The sequence below is a fragment of the Rousettus aegyptiacus genome, unplaced genomic scaffold, assembly GCF_014176215.1.
Source record: "Rousettus aegyptiacus isolate mRouAeg1 unplaced genomic scaffold, mRouAeg1.p scaffold_m13_p_3, whole genome shotgun sequence".
In the NCBI taxonomy this organism is placed as follows: domain Eukaryota; kingdom Metazoa; phylum Chordata; class Mammalia; order Chiroptera; family Pteropodidae; genus Rousettus; species Rousettus aegyptiacus.
This window is the reverse complement of record NW_023416306.1, coordinates 114658679-114679318: the sequence shown is the minus strand read 5'-3', so window position 1 is coordinate 114679318 and position 20640 is coordinate 114658679. Positions and strand designations below refer to the sequence as shown.

The 20640-nt window shown below is 52.0% G+C and overlaps 1 protein-coding gene across 4 annotated transcripts in view; it reads right to left on the bottom strand.

Moving 5' to 3' along the window:
* BAHD1 (bromo adjacent homology domain containing 1) overlaps positions 1 to 16998 on the bottom strand; it is a 36326-nt gene extending 19328 nt beyond the window's left edge. Inside the window, exons 1-2 of one of the 4 annotated variants that reach the window (XM_016152217.2) lie at positions 16920 to 16998; positions 5263 to 5401 (exon numbers count right to left, since the gene is read on the bottom strand). The gene's annotated coding sequence lies outside the window, so the exon portion shown is untranslated. Of the gene's footprint in view, positions 1 to 3791; positions 3813 to 3972; positions 4282 to 5262; positions 5402 to 16919 lie in introns of those variants that run through there. The other 3 variants (XM_016152215.2, XM_036238966.1, XM_016152218.2) reach the window with 3 other exon arrangements.
* Between the last annotated feature and the right edge of the window lie 3642 nt (positions 16999 to 20640).

Below are 20640 nucleotides of genomic sequence, written 5' to 3'. Positions count from 1 at the left end.
AAGAGGAACACTACTTGCTGAGGGTGAAGAAACTCAGGCAAACCACAGGAAGAGAGGAAGGACTATGTTCTAGCGCACCAGCCTGAGCAGATGAGGGGAGCCCAGGAGCCACATTCTGAGGTAGCTTGTCTACTGCTACAGTAGAAGCAAGGAGAGAAGTAATAGGGATTTTTTTAATTGACGGGGAGCGGTCCACATTGCCATGGCAACTGTGAGGGGTGGCCTTCCCGCTTGGAAGGGAAATGCTGGTCCATTAATCATCAAACTGGGGCACAAAAGGGAGGTTTGGGGGAAATGGGATGGATGCAGAATTTATTTTTTCACTGTCTAGACTCAAACCAGTTACCAGTCCTCTTTCCCATTTCCCTCATGGTCCAGGGTTAATGGTGAAAAAAAACCAAAAAACAAAAAACAAAACGGAAGTTCCAAGAGAGCTGGGATCCCAGCTTTCCTTTCTGATGGGTCCAGTGTGGGGGTGATCATCAGCGATGCCCCTATAAACACCTCTTCCAACACAAGTCCCCAAAGTCCCAGCAATCTTTTCCTTTTCTCTTCTCAGAACCATGTTTTCTCCCTCATTTACACCCGGGATTAAAAAGAGATAAAACATATGGATTCATTTAGCATGGACAACAAGGAAAATTGCATAAGAGCAGCAAAGCCGGGTGGAGAGTGGCCTGGTGGGGTAGGAGGAAAACAGGATTACAGCCCTTTTCCAATTCATGTCTATATGGTGTCATGTGAGCAATTCACAAAACAGACCTCACCAGCCAGAATATCAGAAACAGCAGCTAAATTTCATCTGTTTCCCATGCTAAAGCACCCCAAACATGCCTTATCTATATGACTTTGACAGAAAAGGTTGGAAACCACCAAGGACTCCATACTGAGCATTTCTGGGGAAGCAGAAGGGAAGGCTTCCCCCTCTGTTCCCACCCAACTAGGCAGCCAACTGTATTTATTCATTCAATTAAACAATGTATACAGCACTCTACCAAAAATCCTAGAATATTCTCTCCCCTCGCCCTATCTCTCTCTCTCTCTCTCTCTCTCTCTCTCTCACACACACACACACACACACACACACACACACACACAGAGGTTTAACACTTGTACTGTCCCTGTCTTTTAAAAACTTTCAACCCATAAAACCTCTCAAGATGACACCATGTTGTAAAATTCAGGGTCACAATCACAGAGGCAAGCAATGTTGGCCTGGAGTGGCCCAAGAAGAAAGATGTGTAGGCTTTGGGCAGGAGAAGAGGAAGGCAAAAGATGCCTCAATTGGAGACAACTGGGGAAAGCAGCAAAAGCAAAGATGCAGGGACATGAATGTGCATTGTATGGATAGGGGAGAGTCCAAGAGGAACTGTCTCTGGTCAGTGAGAAAAAAGAAAGCCGCTGCAAGTTTGTGAATAGAGGAGTGACATGGGGGGAGAAGTACTTTAGGAAAAATGATCTAGCAGCTGTGTACAGACTGGATCAGAACCAGAGGAAGCCGGAGGGGAAGAGGGGCCATGACAACAGTGCAGGCCTGACATGGGGACAGCAAGGCAACAAAAAGGAAAAGAGAGACAAAAAAAAAGAAAGAGAGAGAACGATAACGAACCTCTTCACTGGCTAAACTCTCCAGAGCAAACCGTCTTATAACACTTGATCTGACTGACATGAGACTCCTGCCAGGTAAGAGCCTGTCAAAGAGGGAAACCATTGTTTTGGTAATTCCCCTTTGTATTCTAGTGGCCAGACCAGGTCACCCCTTCTTACTGCCACCAAAAGATATCACGTACTGTGTAGCCCCAGAAAAGAGATGAGGACCTTTGAATTCTTCATCGTTCTCGGAATCTTAGACAATTTAAAGTTTGTTCTCTAAGAACAAACTTTAGTCTCCTGAATGAGGTAATACCTCTTTCCCACAAGCTTCAACTCCACCCAGCTGGGGGGTTTAGACCCTCCTGTGGAAGGGGACAGAGGATGACCACGAATTAACTTAATGCCTATACTAAGCAAGGTTGACATCAGCTTGCCCAGGTGAGATTACAGCCAACCACACCTGGGAGCAGCTCTTAACCAGCATCTACCTGAGGTGTGACTTGAACCCAGATTCTCAGCAAAAGTCCCCATTCTAAACAGTCTGAGTCTCTCTGTCTTTGTGCTCCCAACTCTTCCATTACGGTGTCATATAAAGGGGCACAAGAGCTCTGAATGGGTTTTTAAAGATGGGAAAATAGTGTTCTAGTTTAGAGTTGATCACTAATGGGTTTAGAGGCAGTCTCGGCTTGAACCACTGGTTCCCACGTGTCCTCCAGCTGGCCAAGGACAGTGGTGTCCCTCTAGAACATGTGGTCCTTCTGGGGCCCTTTTCTCTTTTTTCCCCGGGAAGACATGGGGGTGGAGAAGGTAGAAAGGAAAGTTTCTCAGGTGGCACAAAGTAAAAAGACTGAAAACCTTTTTTATTTAATCATTAAATTTCTACCTGGATTTATAAACTAAGCTTTCTATTTCCCTATGTGAATACCTTCTCGGGTTGAATAAAAGTGCTAAAGGCAGTTGTGGATGGATTGCTGGCCCACATTAAGGGGTGTCTCCTAATCCCCAATTCAATTGGTCTCTGCCCTGTTAACATTGTCTACAATGGGCGATTGGGAGATGTCCCCAGTGGAATTAAACCTCTGCCATGGGCAGACTGCTTGCTGAAACCCCTTATTCCTAGTAGCCTCTAGAACAGCTCCCCGGACTGTCACCTCCATAAGTCCAGCAACCTGGTCATCCACCGGCCAGGCCCAAGATATGCACTCCCACCTCTGCCCCTGTGCCCCTACAACCTGGCTGGGTCGACCCCACTCTTCCCAGAGCCGCGAAGCTATCCGCGGCTGGAGAGATGAACCAGTGCCGCAGCTCCTCCCGGCGGGCGCCTCGGCCCCCGCAATCCCCGGGGCAGAGTCCGGCACTGTCGCCCGCCCCTCGGGGTGGGTGGCTCGGACCCGCTCCCCTCCCCGACGCCACCACCTGCGCCCGCTCCGGCGCCGCCTTTGTCCGGCTCTTCACCGCCGAGCGGGCCCCTCGGGCCCGACCTGACCCGGCCCCCGGCCCCAGAGGAGCGGCGGCGGGACGGGCCGGGCAAGACCAGGCCAGGCAGCGAGCACGGGGTCCTGCTGTCACTTGGAGGCGGTCTGACAACTTCGATCCCCCCGCCCCACCTCGGACTCGGCCGCCACTCCGCACGGTCCCTGCCGGGCCTCCCGCGGCCCACACTCGCTTCTCGAACCGGTTCCCTTCCGTCTTCGGCGCCTCCCTTCCTCTCACCCGATCCGATCGTCTACACTATCCCCCGCCCCAGCGCGGCCCCCATCCCTGCCCCCCATCCAGCAATAACCGGTCAGCTCCTAGCGCGGGAGGGCGCCCCCCACCCTGAGCGGACGATCCCGCGGCGCCGCCCCCAGCCTCGGCCCCTTGCCTCGGGGACCGCGATGGGGGAGGGGGCGCGGAGTGAGAGGGAGGGGGCGCGGCAGGGGGGGCCAGGGCCTCACCGCCCGCGCATTCGGAGGTGAGCCGGCTACGCCGCTGCGAGGAAACAACCGGCGTCCTCCCGCCCTCCGCGGCCCGGGACGCCCGCGCCGCCGCCGCCCGGCCGAGCTGCCACCCTGAGGCCGCCACCCACCCCGCCCCCGGCCAGCGAAGAGGGCAGTCCCGGGGGGCTGTCACCTCGAGGCGTGCCGCGCTCCCCGATGGCGGGACCGTGTCGCCGAACCCGGGGAAGGGACGCGGCGCGAGCGAGCGGGCGGCCGCACCTGCTTCGCGTCGTCCGTCCGTCCGTCCCTTCCCGAGCTGGCGGGGGCGGCGGCGCGGCGCGCTCGGTGGGGCGCGCTGACGGGCGGCCGGTCCTTTCCCCTTCACTCGTCCGTTTTCCTCGCTCGCTCCCTCCCGCCCGCTCGCTCCTTTTCCCCTCTTCGACCCCGGCCTTTGGCTCACCGGGACGGCGGCGCGGACGGCGCGGCTCTGGGCGCCCGCAGGCCCCGGCCGGGCTGGAATCCGGCGGCTGGAACCCCCCAGGGGCGCTCAATTCCCGGGCTCCACGCTGCTGCGTCAGCGCCTCCTCCTGGGGGCCGGGGCCGGGCGGGCGGAGCGGGGGCCGCAGCCGGGCGGGGCCGTCGGGGGGGCGGGCGCGCCTGGCCGGGGCGGGAGGACGGCGGGGGCCGGACGGGCGGGGCAGACAGCCGGACGGGCGGGCGGCGGGGGCCGGGCTCCGGGATCCGCTACGCCGCTCGCGGTTCCCCCACAAACTCCCCGAGAGCGGAGCCTCCGCCGCCCTCCTTCCTGCTTCCTCGTCCCCAGCCAATCAGCGGAGCGCCCCTCGGGCAGCTCCGCCAATCAGCCGCCCCGCCCTGCGCTGGCTCCGCCAGCCAATCCGGCCCTCGGCTCCCCCTCCCAGCCTCCGACCAATCAGAATCGTGGGTCGGTCGTCCCAACGCAGGGGGCAGCACGAGGCGGCTGGGGGAGGCGGTGCGGGGAGTGGTGGGGCCTGGGGGGAGGGGTACGGTGCCAAGGGTGGTGGCGGGTGGTGGTTTTCTTTGCCGGCTTCTTGGCTTTTCTCTTCGTCTGCAGAGCCTGAGCCCGTATCCCATGGTGACCCGACCCTGGAGCCCCAGTCCCCCAGCTGCTAGCCCCCCACCCGAGAAACCTTATCTCGCCCCCGCCCTGATCATCACCCCTCTATATCCCTCTTCCCCCTTCTCTCCCCTAGCACCCACTGGAGAAAACTGCGGGCTAAGGAACACCCCCACCCTCGCCAGCGGCTGCTGCCCCCAAGGCAAAGCTTCGAGAAGACCAGACGAAAATCAAGCGAGAACAACCCCCCTTTCCTGCAGAAAGGGCCCCAGACTCCAGCAAAAGGGCCCCGACTGCTGAAAAGCCCCTCCCGCCCTTGCCTCATCTTTCCGACTTCCCGGCCTGCCACGTCTCCTTTCCTTTCAAGCAAGGTCGGTCCTGGCTCGGTAACCCCTCACCCGCATCTTTTTCCCCCTTCACCTACCGCCCCCCACACTCTAGCTCCTAATTTAAGAAGCAGAGTGTGGATCCCTCATCCATTTCCATCTGACAGTAGAGCCTGGTCTGAGTCTTTGACACCCACAGATCCTCTTCCACCACCGGGGAGAACATCGGAGCTCTCCGGGGGAGCGCCGTGGTGGGGGGTGGGGGACAGCCTGACAGCCCAAGCTGGACTTCCTCCCTCGCGTCCCCAAGCCAGGATGGGACACTTACCTGGCTTCCCGCTAGTCACTGAATGCTGTGGCTCCGTCTCACACCCACAGACGTGCCTTTCCAAGCCTGAGCATGCTCACGGGGTCAGCAGGGTGGGTGGGCACGGCAGGCTGAGGTCACACGGAGGTGTAGGAGGTCCCTGCGAAGTGAGGAAGGGGCTGTTTCGGGCACCTTGTAACGCCAGAGGCGACAGAAGGACATAAAGATTCACTTCAACCAGCACTGGATGTGCACGTAGTAGGTTCTTGAGAAATGCTGAGTCCACCCCAGAACAAAGCCTCGGTCTCTATTCAGGCAGGGGAAAGAGGTTTGGAAGGTAAAAGCAGCAGCAGGAGCAAGAAGGGTAGTGTCAAGTCATCAGAGCCCTGGGAGCAGCCCAGGGAGGGGCTGGGTCAAGGATGGCCTCCAACAGATAGAAGCACCTCAACTGCTGGGGCTGCCTAGTCTGGAGGAGAAACCCAGCCTTGGGAGTATGGCTAAGGGGCTCTTCCTGCACCTCACATGCTATCTAGCCATTCCTAAACCTTGAGACTCAAGCACTTAAGTATAGGTAACCTTTAAGACAATCAAGACTTCTAGCCCCTATAGCTGGGAAATAAACCCCTGAAAGATGGTTCCCCATCTACTTCTAGAGCTGTCAGTGGGGTCCAGGCAGGTTTAGGTGTACTGGGGAACCTATTTAAAGGAGAGGGCCACCCAGCAGGGGAAGTGTGTGAATGGAAGCTAAAAGCTAAGACTGGCAGGGAAACTCAGAAGAGTCAGGTTCTCCTAGGACAGCTGCCTCTATTTCTCTCACCTCCCACTCTTTGGAAAAGCAAAATCTATAAAAGTAGGAAACCGAAGATTTCTCTCCTCCCTGAGCATCCCAGGACAAAGATTCCTAATAGTCCCCCCACCATCACCAGACCAGCCCTACCCCTACCTCACAAAATGTAACCCTGTAACAGTCTGTCCTATGGGTTGATGTCCCCCACCTCTCATCAGAGACGGGTGGTAGAAAGTCACAGCAGCAGTGGCCACAGGCAGAATGGAGCCAAGACAGTTGAGGGGACAGGGATCCTGTCAGCAGATCAGCCTGCACTGACCTTGGCTTCATGCAGGGATTGAGGCCAAAAGGAAGAAGAGAAATGTACCTAGTAATGGGGAAGGACCTAAGTGGCAGGAAGCCCATGCTCAGCCTAGGAAGTGGTCATAGGGTGAGTTTAGAAGACTGGACTTTCCTCCAGCATTCAGGAGTAAAGATCCAGTATCCCTAAATTGGGGGTTTAGTGGGGAGAGAGTTGTCTTTATATGGGGCCCTGGTGGGAGGGGAAACAAGGGAACACTGATTGGAGAAAAGGCAGAGTGGTCTTGAGAGCCCATTCCCAGCGCCTGCTCTGCCTAGCAGTTGAATAAATTCTATCTTCAGAGCCTCCCCCATGTGGGTGGCTGTCTCCTTTGCTCCAGGAGGCTCAGACTGAGTGAGCCAGGTTCTAGGAAACAGACTGGCTAAAGGCACTTGGTTTTCCTCCTGTACCAGTCCACAGACCTACTCCTGTTCCCCACTCCTCTTTGTTATAGCTGGTCAACAAGCCAACTTAAAAGAGGTTGTGGGCCGTACACCCTGCCCATCCCCTAAGAGACCTCTCAGCCTCTCCTCTCCTCTGCTTCCAGAGACCTCTGCAACTGGGCCTCATTCCTTCCCAGTCCAAAGCCCTTCCACATCTAAAAAGGGCTCCACCTCTTCCTTCTTCCTTCAGCAACTCTAATCTTTCCTGAGTAAGTGCTCCCCTCACTGACTCCACCAAGGCAGCTGTGCCAATACCTGGGGCCCATCACTTTTCTTCACCCTGGCACACCCAGCAGCTGGGAGGTCCCCCACTGAAAAGGGTTTGTGGCTGGGTCTGGAGAGAAAAACGGATCCATCAAGTTTCCCCTCCCTTCCTCTAGGCAGTGGGGCTCTCTCAGGAGCCTCTAGACCCATTAGGAAGGGTTAACTGCCGCAGAGCAGGAGAGCAGCAGAAAGAGGGAGATACAGAGAGGAAAACATCCAAGGCTTTGAGAAAACCCGCGCACACCCCTCCCCCCACTACCTACGACCAGACTGACAGCAGGGACAGACTGGCTGCTCAGTCATCTCCAGTCCAGTCATCAGGCACCTCCCCCACTGCCCTCCGCAGTCCCTGCAGATCGCCTGCTGTGGGTTCCAACCACCTGGCACCAGGCAGGGCACCCCAGCCGGCAACTCAGTCCTTGTAGTGGTGGCAGTAACCACTTTCCCCTTCCTACATTCCATACCCTGGTCCCATCTTTCTAGGGTGTGGGGCAGCTGCTCCCCTGCCCCCTAAAAGTGCCTGAACTCTTAGGTCCCAAGAACGCGTACTTAGCCACCTGGCCTTTAAGCCCCATTGGACAAACGGGAGCTCCGGAAGGTACACCAGGGCACCAATTAAATGCGGCTGCAGCAGTTGCCCCCTCCCCCATCATAGGAAGCCCCCGGGGGTGTGGGAAATAATGAAAGCTGGACTTTTATAGTCCTTTTATCTGACCCACTCCTTCTTAAAGGGATCAGAACCCCCTCCTTAAAGGGATCTCCAGAAATTATTTGCCCCCAGGCAAATGCAAGTGTAGATGTCTGCTTGGTCTTTACCTGCTGGGGCCCCTTCTCTAGGGATGGGGGAGGCAGAAATGCTCTCCTGGGACTCTGAATTGGAATACCCAGCAAAGAACAAGATCTCTTCTTTCTCTCATGGCAGCCACTGCCACAGCCCGGGGTGGGGTTGGGGGAGATCAGCCGGCTCTGTGTGGGCCCCGTATCTTCCTAAGAACAAGGAGGTGGGGCGGTTACCTGCATTCAGACTTTGGGGAACACATATCCATGGCACTGTGTCCAAAATCCCCATCTGTCCAGTGCTAGCCTCCAGATTGCTGGCCAAGGGAAGTCTTTGCAAGTTGCCGCTCCCCAGAAAAAAGCTGTTTCTACACTCTCCTTTCCTCTCTCCCAACTCCTCCCTCTTACCCATTTTAGGACCCCGGCCTTCCCCTTGGGGTATCCTCTCTGACCCTTATCCAAGTTGCCTCCATCAAAGCCCCAACAACTACACACTACTCAAACCATTTCAGGCTGTTTCCTGCGCTAGGTGGCATGTCCCTGGGGTCCATCTCATCCCCGCTTTGCCCTCCCCCCCAACCCCAGCCCGGGAAGTGGGGGATGGGCACACCTCGGCTCGCAGGAGCCCCTCAGAGTTTCATTCTCTCCCTCCGGCTTACTCAGCTTCTAGTCTCTCACTGCCCTTGGGGGGCTGCAAGGTTCGAGGAAGGGCGGGTGTGAATGGGGTGGGGGTGGGGGTCCGAGGGCACTTCAGACCGAGAGAGGGACAGAGTCGGAAGCAGACGCTCACTGAAGCCACCCCTCCTGCCCCTCCTCCCTTCGCCCAAGGAGGGTCGAATCTGCCAAGGGAGGGTCGAATCTGCCAAGGGAGGGTTTCCCGGGCGCTTGGAAACTCGCCAAGGCTCCCACCCCTGCCACTCCCTGGAGGAGAGGCTCCCCCAAGGACTGGAGCTCCGAGCCCTCCCCCACCTCCCTCCGGCAGCTGCTACAGCCTCCGGCTGAGGTCAGGCTCCACCTCCTTTCTCCGGAGGGAGAGCGAGGGTTGTTTGTTGTTGGGGTGTGAGAGGGAGAAGGTTCGAGATCACCTGGCCCGGTGGGCATGGACTCCGGGAGCGGGAAGTGGGGCGGGTGGGCTGGGTTCGCAGGGAGCCTACCGCAGAGGCTGAAGTGCTAACCTCACCCCACCCTCACCCCGCAGGTTCTAAAAAAGCAGTCCCATCCGCAGCTTTAGTTCTTCCGACCAGCTGCCCACTCACCGGTGCCCCCGCCTGCTGTCCGTCCCTTGTGGAGTGGCTAGAATGCCCCCTGCGAAAGCGCTAGCCCTTGGGTTACCACGAGGAACAAGACTTTTTCTGCTTTCAAGAAGCTTTCAGTTGGGAGCTGGGATGTGCTGGGGGCAGAGGGACAAGTAGACAGAAAACAGCTTGATAAACGTAACTTTGCGACAGAACATGTAATGGCTGCTGAGAAAGCAAAAGGAAGAATGCCAAGGTCTGCCCCTGGTGTGGGGCTGGAGTGAGGTGCAAGGACGTTGAGAAGGGGCTAAGCGGCGAGCAGTCTTTATGAAGGAGCAGGCATTCTTCACGTAGACCTGACATTGATAGAAGGGAAAGTTGAGGACATCCTAGGCAGTGATACCGGCTTTAGCAAAGGTGCAGAGCTGTGAAATAGGGGATGAAGCAAGGGGTAAGTAAGGGTGGAGAGGTGGCTGGGACCACCCAGTTTTTCTAAGTCCTGCGGAGGATCTTCATCCTAAAGGCATTAGGGGCCACTGGAGGATTTTAAGGGAAGTAAGGTCCTGGTCAGATGGTGTCTGACAGAGATCTGGGGAGGCAGTTTGGGGAGCAGGTTGGTGTGGCTCATGCTGGGGGGATGCTGCACTTCACTTTCCATCCAGTGCTGGCTTCCCTGAGGGAAATTTAATCCTGGGTCTCTGCCCTCCTCCCAGGTGGGATTGGGCAGAAAGGGTCCATCCCTGAGGAAGAGTCATCCCTCAGGGTTGCTCCCACTGCCAAGCAGGGGCGCTACCTTCTCCCTCCCCAGGGAAGGAGTGGGGCGCACTCACTGCATCCATGTTCTCCTTCACCCCTCTAGGTAGTCCTGCCCTCCCATAATCAATGCTATGATAAAGATGGCAAACGTGGGGACCAGCTTCGCCTTCCAGGTGCTCTTTCCCACCCCATTTGGGACTAGAATTATCAGACATTGCTGATAAAAACCATATAGAGACACCGACAATGTCTCTCATTGGGGTTCTGGGGCTGGCTCATCAGACAGCATGCTCTGGAAGCCGGTTCTGTCCTCACCCCAATCCCAGGAGGTAGACAGGATCGCTGTCACCATTTCACAGATTAGGAAACTGAAGCTTAGAGCAGTTTATTCCTGTCCCAAGTTACATAGGTGAGGTATATGCCAGTCTGCCTGACTCTCAGGTCATGGATGTACCCCCTGGCCCCAACCCACAGCACTGCCTTCTACAAGCCTGGAGAGCTTTGCCTTACTTGCCTGCCCATTCTGACCATGACCACGATCGAGCAGGACAAGGTGTGGGAGTGTTAGTAAAGCCTCATACTGTATAGCCCTGCCCTTTCCAGCAAGCCTTTTCCAACATCTGGAAGCAAACTCTTTATGGTTTTTCTTTGGGGTCCCTAGCTTAGGTCATGCCTGTTCATTTTTGTTCCTGTAGCTCCCTGGACTCTACCTCTGGAATCCTCATGCTCAGAGTCTCAAGCCTGACTTCTTAGAAAGGTATCCCAAAGTGAGGTCCACCTTGCTCCCTGATGCCCTGAATTCATAGGGGCTCCACACTGTCTCCTGCTATGCCTTTCTGACCATCTGCTTTGCCTGGGTCTCTCCAATGACACTACAGATCCCTGGAAGGCAGGACTATGGCTTCAGCTTCCTGTGTGTCTGGCATATCCCTATACCCAAGGAAGGACAGCATTCTAGGTTCTTCAGACCCTGGCCCCAGGACACACAGTCCTTTACCTCTCCCCTTGCAGAGATCCATTCAGGGGTCTCAAATAACCTCTGAGCAGAATTCGGCAGGCACATAAGTATTGTTTTTGATAAATTCCTTTCTCACAGGGCTTTCAAAAAAGATTGAAATTAGGAGCCAATGATGAAATTTTTGAAGGTTTAAAATAAAAATCCAAATTTCCGGTTTCTCTTGAAAAATCAGAAGATCTGGCTACCTTTGGCCCACGTTTCCACTTGTAACAACAGGTTAGTGCCAAGAAACAAATGCCATCTTTATGGGGAAGGCATGCTCTAGTTTGTCATGGTCTCACTTGCCCTCTTTGGGAATTTATGAGAACGGCCTGACCTCTGAAGGTTTTCAAGTTTGTGATCCTTGTATTGTGGCCACAGAGACAAGGATGCATGTCATGGTCCAGACCTTTGGATTGTCCGCCTCCGTTGGAACTACTTTGGAGAGCCTTGTTATATTCTCACAGCACATCTCTAATAATGCCTTTATTATTGCTCTGAGTGCAGATGTTTACTCAGAACTCTCCAAGATCCATGGACCCAAGCTGGAGATGAGATGGAAAATAAAACATGGTCCAGTGTCTGCGGGCACCTCTAGGTGACTACTCTTGAGAACATGGAAATAGCAGGTGCCTAATCATATCGGATTAACTGAATAGTAAATGATTGGTAAATAACAACTGAATAATTTAATAGTGAAGGGAGGACTGTTACAAGAAGCATGAAATGCCTGTGATCTGGATGTGGGTCGCTTGGTACTTTAGCTTCCTTGGAGTCACTGCTTTCAGGACACTTGTCTACTCAGATATAAAACGAGAATATGTTAAAGAGGACCCCTCCCAGAGTCCTGGGATGATGAGGACACCCAGATCTGGAATGAGCAGTGTTTTCCAAAGCCAGGGGTCTTACAGAATGCATGGGCACACACTCAAACACGTTTCTTTATTAAATCCTCAACGACCGTTTTAGCTAAATGTTATACTCAAATTTATAAACACATAAGGAAACTGAGACCTGGAGAATCTAAGTAACCGCTCAAGATCACAAAGGCTTGGAGTGGCTCCAGACCTTTGTTTTTTAAAAAATGGCAGTTAGCATAAAGGTTAAACAGAGTTCTAACCCTCTGTAGGTCTAAAACCTTTACTCTTTCTAGATTTCACATAATGAAGTTTTTAAAGAATACAAACTCTGTAGCCAGACTTCCTGAGTTGGAGTTCTGGCTCTACAATATCTTAAGAGTGCCTGACTCTTAGCAAATGCCCCCCAAACTAGCAATTGTGAATCTACTCCATCACGCTTCCTTCCAGCCATGCCTGCAGTCTGCCCTGTTTCTGGAATCCAGTCCTACAACCCCTGTTTGCCGCCTCTGTCTCCCAGGTGGAGTTCCTACCACGTGGTGTCCATGGCTGTAGTGTGTCCACCCAGCTGCAGTGTGTCCCACTCTGGCCTTACTCAGGCTGGATGCCTCCCTTTGCTGGGTCTGGAGGAGGGGCCAGCTTCCCTTCCCATGGCTTTCCCACTCCACCCTCTCAATACCAGAGCTGTCTCTGTGACCCCAGCCATCTTCCTCTACATTTGGAAAGATTTTTGGTGGCATCCCTAATTGCATTTCCCAAGGTAAAGTGGCTCCATTTCCTACAGGCTTCCATCCATAGCCACTGGCCTCTCTAGTCTTTTGAAACCAAGAGCAGAGGGAGATAGTCACCTGTGGCTCTTTTGCCATTTTCTGTCAATCTCAACCCATGAGAGGCAAGACCAGTCCCTCCCAGCAGAGATACACCCTGGAGAAGTTTCCAAACTACAGCCTGGACTATGCTAACCAACCACAGCACCACTCACACTCAGCACTGTTCAGGCACCAACAGGACCTCGAAGGTGATGCAGATAAGACTGCTTCTGACCTTGGAAAGCTTCCACTCCACCCGGCAGAGAAGAGATCTTCTGAAACTGAAGACTCAGCAAAGAGTATATAACCCAAGCAACACTGGGCCAAACAATAAATAGCTGGGTAGGTGAACCAAGACTCAGGCATCAGGTCTGACAAAATTTTCTAATTTGTGAATGTTATTCTATTTTTAAAAATCTAACAAGGGGATTTGTGAAAATTATGCTTAGTTATATGGACAACTTTTCTTCATCATTGAAAAGCAGAGGGGGAAATCAGCAATTGCCTTTTTCATTTGTTTCTCACTGTTGGTGTGTAGTTTATAGTAATAGATAAAATTCTTGGAAAGATTCCATGAGCTAGGTACTTACTGTGTTAAATTCTTTATACACTCTTTTAAAATCTTCAACCAGTCTTATGAAATAGGTAGTTATTATTCTCACTTTACTGATGAGGAAACCGAAGCATAAAGAGTTGTGATAACTTGCTCAGAGTCCCACAGCTAATAAGTAGCAGATCCTAGCCTTGTCATTTTTAATTGGTCCTCCATCGCTTGTTGTTAAATGAGCTTCCCCAAATAATTCTTTGTTCCTATGTTTTCCAGTCGTCTGTTAGCAAATCATTTGGATTTTACACAGGAAGTTGCTGTGAGCCACATTCGTCTCACTATTAGATGGGGGGGGGGGGCAAAATGTTGCAAGCGTATTGCCATGTTTCTTTGTAAAAAGAACATTCCTTTTGCAAAGTCTCATCAAAAATACCCTTTCCCTGCCCTCTGCACTCGTTTTGACACTGAAATGACAATGTGGTCTTTCAGGAACATCGGATACACTTCAACCAACTTCTAACTATAGGCAAAACCAGTGTTCTCCCAGTGTTTCCATTTGAGGGTAAAGGCACCACCTCCTACCCAGTTTTGTCTAATGCATCACCACAGCCTGACTGATTTTTACCTCACACCTCTTCCTTCCCACCCCAGCGACAGCAGCCCTGGTCTCCAGCAACAGATCTTCCCCTCTCCACCCCCCAGACAGTTTCCGATGCAGCAGCCAGAGGGATCTTTCCAAAACAGATCGCATCATATCATTCTTTTGCTTAAATCCTTTGTGGCTCCTACTGGCTGTAGGGATAAAGATCTAGATCTCAAACAGATAATTGAGGCTGCCTCAGCCAGAGGCTCCCTGATCCCTATACCCCTTTCTCCTCCCTCCCTCCCAAGCCCACTTTATTAAATGATGAATCAATAAATGAATGGCTGGAAGAGAAATAAAACTTTTGTCTGTGCCTCCAAGACTCTACAGTTTGCTTTGCCACGTAGTCACAGTGCTGGAAAACCACTTTCTGTAGCCACACTGTGTGTCAGGCTCTGCCAGCTACCCTTAAACTCATTCTTCCCAGTTTGCATATTTTCAGGAGTAATTGTAATGCTACCTTGGCCTCTGAGTCTCCAACATGAGTGGGTTTTGTGATTTGTGTATTTTTACTGTAAAATTTACTGATTTGATAAACTTAGTGACTGGATTCTAACAGTATGGGTTCAACAAAGCAGACTCTTCAAAATCTGGAGTATGAAAGGTACAGTTCTGGCTCTGGCAGTCCAGATGGCTTCTCCAAAAAGTTAGAGTCTGTGACTCCAGACTTCTGCTCTTTTAGTTGCTACTAAAAAGATTGGAGAATTTAGTTCAAGGTAAAAGCCTTGGGATTTCCTCTGCCCACTTCTGCTCCTCCCCCCTGCAAGTTTGCCCTTGATGTTTCAGTTAAATCTGATTTCATTTAGATAAGCTTGGTGGAAGGAGACAGGAAGAGAGGTGGTCCCCTCCTGCAGCCCCCCAGGGCAGGCATTCATCTTGCAAGTATTTCTTGGGCAAGCACCTCATTAAGCCAGACTTAATGCTGGGGATACAGCAGCAAACCAGAGACAGGTAACGTTTGGGTGAGTAGTGCTCATGCTAGGTCTTAAAGAATGAATAATATCAAACTTGACCAGAGTGACTCAACTTATCTGTTTTACATCTATCTCCTCAAGTATTTTAAGTTTTTATGGCCCCATAACTGTTACTGGTCGTTGAATTCCCAGCACCTCTGGCACGTAGTGGCCACTCAGCAAGTGAGAGTTGTTCTGAGATGGAATTGGTGGATGCAGAGATGGGTCATTCAATGGGCTGAGCCTGAGGTGTGCTGGCTGGGGGCAGGAAGGTGGACAAGCAGGTCCATCCACTGCCTGGGGACTGGGTGGTGGGCCACAGGAAACCCCATGCAGAATCTGAGGTACAGAGAGATGAAGTTTCCAAGAGGCAGCAGGGAAATGGGTTGGGAAGGTGTTCCTGGTGAGAGGGGCAGACTGGGGTGGAGAGTTGGGTGGAGGGAAGGGTCTTATCAGAGAACCTTGTGGGGAAGCACAGGAGTGGCCACTTGGGGGCAGAGGGAAACGTGGAAGTTTTAGGAAGGCAGACTATGAGATAGGAAAGGGTACCCATTAGTGAGAGAGATGCCTCTAAGCTAAGACTGAGAAGCCTGCGTTTCTGTCTGACCCTTCCTTCCTTGGGGAGCACTAACAGCTTCACTTATGGATTGTCTTGTTAACCTGTTGACAACAGGCTCCACACTCTGAGGCACCTTCAGGACTCTCCCCAACCCCCATGGCCTCTCTCCAGGGCTCAGGAGTCCAGGACCTGAGGTTCTAGCCCCTGGGAGGAGTGGGTGAGCAAGGAGTGGGAGGTGGAGGGAGCAGAGAAACTGCATCATGAAGCTCTCTGACTGGCCCCTAGGGGTCAGTGAATGGCGTAAAGAGTGGTAAGTGGCAAGGTTTCAAGCGTCTGGGCATCCTGCACAGGAGAAAACTAAAGAGGGCCCCACTTGCTTTCCAGTGAGGATTTCACCTTCATTCAGGAGTCAGGCAGCCTCCCAGTGAGGGAGATACCCCAGGAAGACAGAGATCCCAAAGGCCAACCTGCTCCCTTCACCCCTCTTATCAACCTTGCAGGACCAAAGGGGATAGTCTGCTCAGGGGCACGAGGGAAGTGGGGACAGGGACAGCAGTAGTGAGAGGGGCTGGTGCTTGCTGGGTCTCAATATCTTGGTGATTCTTTAGCCTGAACTGTTGCCAGCTGGGCCACTGGAAGCAGTCTCAGCACTGGGAGCAGATCCTCGCTCTCCCAGGCAACTGCAGTCATATAAAATCCACATACCTCCAGCCTTAATTAGAACCTTGCAACCCTACCCTTCCACTCTGGGTCAGGAGACCCCACCCTTCCACTCTGGGCCAACAGAGGGCGTCTGGAAAGAAAGGAAGAACTGGGCAGGCTGCAGGCCAATAATGAAAGGACACAGAGTTTCATCTCCTTAGCTTTTTCTCATTTAAGAGTCCTCCTCTTCCTATTTTAAATTTTAATTCAGCTTACAGTAAATTTGATTAAACAATTTTACTTCACCAAGTAAAGTGACCTATTGCATACCCCCAACCCTGCCCAGACTGGGAGCATGAGACAGACAGGGCTCAAGAACAGACTAAGAGCCTTTGAAACCCCATTCCCATAAATAGAAGAAGCATTTGGGGTGGGGCCCCCAGGTTGTCCTGAAAAGCCCAGGCAGATGTGCTGGGGCAGGTCAGGCAGGCGGCCCCTGTTCTGCGCTTATCTCCCAAGGGCAGCTGCTAGCTCACACTCCTGGCCTGTGCTCCTGCAGTGTGTCTAAAGCCTGTTTCTTGGTGTATGCAGCTATGTGTATCTCTATGTGTGTGTGCACCGTGTTTGCCCCTGGATGGGCACAAGGGAACAGGTGTGTTCAGATGGAAAGATGTCTAACTCTGTGGTTCGGGCACAGCCCAATCTTCTCTTTCTTCCTTCCCTCCTTGTGCTGCTACAGGGCAGCCCTCTGTCCTTCTTCCACTGATCCACTGTCTTCCTCTGAGCAGGAAGATACATCCTGTGCTGAGAGATCTTAGGCTTGGAATATTGCTCCTCTTTTCAAGAAACATCCAATTACCCATTCAGCCCTCACTCTCCTATATCTTCCAAGGCAAAGTTGTGTCAGGCTACCTGGCAGAGTAAGTGCGAACATAACTGTCCCTCTCTGAGGCCGTCTAACTTAACGCTGTCTCTCAGCCCATGGTCCAATGAGCGGCTCTTAGCTGGTCTATAAAGGTTTGTTGACTAGGTGGTTGATGGGCCTGAGCAGAGAAGCAGTAATACATACCCTTTTGCCATCTGACTTTGCTGAAAATAAGCTCATGGAGTTGGCCCTGGGGCTGACATGCCACTTCTTCCCTGGGTTACCTCTGGTGGCATTGCTCTAAAAATATAGGAAATATTGGAAAACAGCTTGGAATAACCTAGTAAAGTTGATCAGGTGTATACCCTATAATACAGAACTTCCATTCCTGACAATAGACCTAAAGAAACTCTAGCATACACAAACCAGAAGAAACATAGAGAATATTTTAGAGTAATCCCAAACTGTTAACAACCCAAATGTCCATCAACATGAGAATGGATAGTAAATTGAAGTCTTTTCACACAATGGAATACTGTACAAGAAAAAAAAATTGTCCAAATTACAGCTCTACTTATTAACATGAACAAATCTTTAAAAACTATACAATGATGAGCTCACAAAGCAAGATACAGAAGCATATATTTACTATGAGTCCAATTGTAGAAAGTTTAAAAACAGGCAATCTAAGTAAAATTGTTTAGGATACACACACAGGTAGGAAACCATAAAGAAAAGTGGGGAGAGGACTGTCACTAAATTCAGGGTGATGGTTCCTTCGGGGAAAATGCATCAGGGAGGGGAGCAGGGGCTTCTAAGCTACTTGGAATATTCTCCTCATTGACCTGGGTGCTGGGTACATAGGAATTTGTTTTACTATTGTTCTTTACACTTCATATGCATGTACATATGCATGTACATACTCTTCTGTATATACCATACATTTAATTCAAGAAACAAAAAGGATGGCGTGTGCTCTAACTCTGTCCCCTTTCTCCATCCAAATCCCATTCTTGTCCTCAGCTGGCAGAAGAGGGGCCACTGTCCCTCACTACAGTTGCTTTCTGTTTCTGAGTGGGTCAGAGAGATACTGAGAGGGAGCCCTCACCTCTGCAGCTGGGCCCTGGCCACGCTAGGTTTTGCCTGAGGAAAGCAGGGCCAGGAAAGGCCGGCTGGCTCTGCTGTTTCTGCCAACTCTGGGGATTAGGCCAAGGCTCTGGCCCACCTGTTGTTTCACTCATTCAGCATGAACATAGCCATTGAGTGCTTACTGTGAGCACTGGGTGCTGTAGGGAGGATTCGGATAAGTGAGAAATGGTTTTTGACCTCAAAGATCTGACAATATTCTCAGAAGGGATAACATAGACAAAAAACTATGGCACAGGCAAAATGTTAGCTGAGTGTCACATGACTATCCACCTACTCTTTCAATAAACATTTGTTAAGCACCTATTATGCACCAGGAACCATGCTACATGGTGAGCATACAGAGGCAGTTAAATCACAATCCTGGCCCTTAAGTTCTTAGCCTAATGTAGGGGAAACAGACATTAGACGAGATAAATACAACAGTGGGTCAAGCCCACTGACGTATTTATGCCCAAGGAGAAGCAGGAAGGGGCCCCACTCAGGATGGTTGGGGTGGCAACAAAGAGTGGAGAAGGAAGCTCTTCCTGAAGGAGATAGCTCCTGAACTGAGGCATTAGGGATGAGGAGGCAAGGGTAAGACGAAGGGCTAAAAGGACATCCTCCATAGATGGACCAGCTGGGACAAGGGCACAGGGATAAGAAACAGCATTTGTAAGGACTATTTGCAGCTGCAAAAGAAGTCCTTGGTGGGGTTGGGGAGAGGAGCCACTGCAGAGAAAGGCAGGGGCAGATGAGTCCTATTTGCCTTGCCAAATCTTAGCTCTTATAGGTGCTAGAAGCCCCAGAAGGATTTAGGGGGAGCTTGGTAGTTCACTCTGGCCCAGTATAGAGGAAGGGTTGAGAGGTGTGGATTCAAAGAGAGCAGGCAAGTTGTCAAGTTGTTGTAGATCCAATAAATATTTAGACAGGCTAGCTCTGTCTGAGAGTGAGTGATGGGTGTAGGAAAGGTCAGCTTTAAGAACAAGCTCTCTGCCAAAGTGACCAGGTGGAGCACACAGAGAGGCAGGCTCCTGCTCTGGGTACTGGAGAGCACTAAGTGTGGGCAGAGGCAGGGGACAGCTGGGGATGTGGATGGGACTCTGCACCATCTGATCCCAGAGCTCCCAAATGCTGTCCTGTGAACAGGACTGACCTGAGAAAGTGAGGAAAATATGGGCATGTAATGAGCTTCTTAAAAGTCAAATGTATGCACTTTAAAGAACTATCTTTAGGAGTGTCTGCGATTAAATCAATAAGTAAACATATCACTTAGAAAAGCACAAAGTGAATTACCAAAAGAAATCTCTTAAATATTCAAAAGTGGTTTTGTCCTGTGTGGGGGGGGGGGCATGGAAGATTTCTTTTATCAAATAAGCCTTTTAAACTATCATATTTTAAAACCCATGAACATAAAACATACACATTTTTTAAAACATGACTACCTTTTTTTGCTAAAAGTGGCCTTTCTTGCAAAAAAATGATACAAGATATAAAATAACCGGCTCTATTTTTATTGTCCCCCCTCCCGCCCGCCCCCTTACTGTCCTCATTTGGCAAAACAAAACGTCGCTGAGCCCTGAGCATCTTGAACTCATTGACCGGGAGCCGTCAGAACAGCACGGGGCAAAGGCCAGAGCACCGGGCACTGAGCGCCTGCGACCCTGCAGGCAGCCGACAGGGGTCAGGCGAGCTCTACGCAGGACCCGCTGAGCCGCGCCCGAGCCCGAGCCTGAGCCCGAGCCCGAGCTCGAGCCCGAGCCCGAGCCCGAGCCCGAGCCCGAGCCCAAGACAGAGTTGACCAACGCTCCGCGACGCGCGATGCTTTGGGGGATGGGGGCAGAGGGAGGACCCTGAACCTACCTTTAACTAGGAGTCGAGACTAACCTCCGCCTAGGTCCTGGGTCCAGTCTCCGCCCGACGGAACGTGAACTGGACTGCCCTCCCGAGCCCCCACGCCGCGTTGACACCAGCTCTGGCTCCACCCAGCGTCTGGGCGGGGCTGGCTTGCTGGCTGTTTGTTTGCCTGGCCTCCCTTGGTCAACTCACCTTACCCATCTCCTGGAATGGGGCCCCGTACAACCATGTGACGCCCTGGGGTGTCTCGAAGATCAAGGAGCTAATACGTCAAAATGAGACTTGAGAGGGCAGCATAGGTAAGGGATTCCCATTACTAGACAATATGGGTTTAGAATTAGGAATCAGGCCTCTGGGGAAGCATCCTCTCAGCCAAGGTCAGTTGTTCTAATAGGTTGCCGCCTGTGCCTCAGAATTATCCCTGGAGATTGATTAGGTCTGGGGCCAATCCAGGAATCTGCATTTTTTATAGGTTGCCAAATTCTGATAAAGAGTGTGCCCAGACATCGCTTGGAGAGCCATTCCCTTAGGCCGTTATCATAGAAGGCAAACAGTGGGAAAACAGGGATCGTCATCAACAGGGGAGCTGGGCTGATAGTGACCTGCTTAAAACTCAGTGGAATTAGAGGCAGACCCAGGAAGGACTGGCAGTGGCTGCTGTAGAGTTGCACAACCAAAACCTCCACAAGAAACAGAGTGGAAGGGCCCCTTGCCCTTCCATTCATGACTCAGACTATGATTTTTTTTTTTGGCGGGGGTGGGGTGGGGATGGGGGTGGAGAAGGAAACTTTATTTTTAAACATATCTATTTCACATATAGTATCAGGAGAATGATCACTTTCTCCCTAAGTTGGTGGCAGGCTTGAAACCCCCCGACTGGAAAAAAAACATCCCACTGTCACATTCTGACTGTCTCCAAGCTGGTTGTTCCAGCCACACGCTA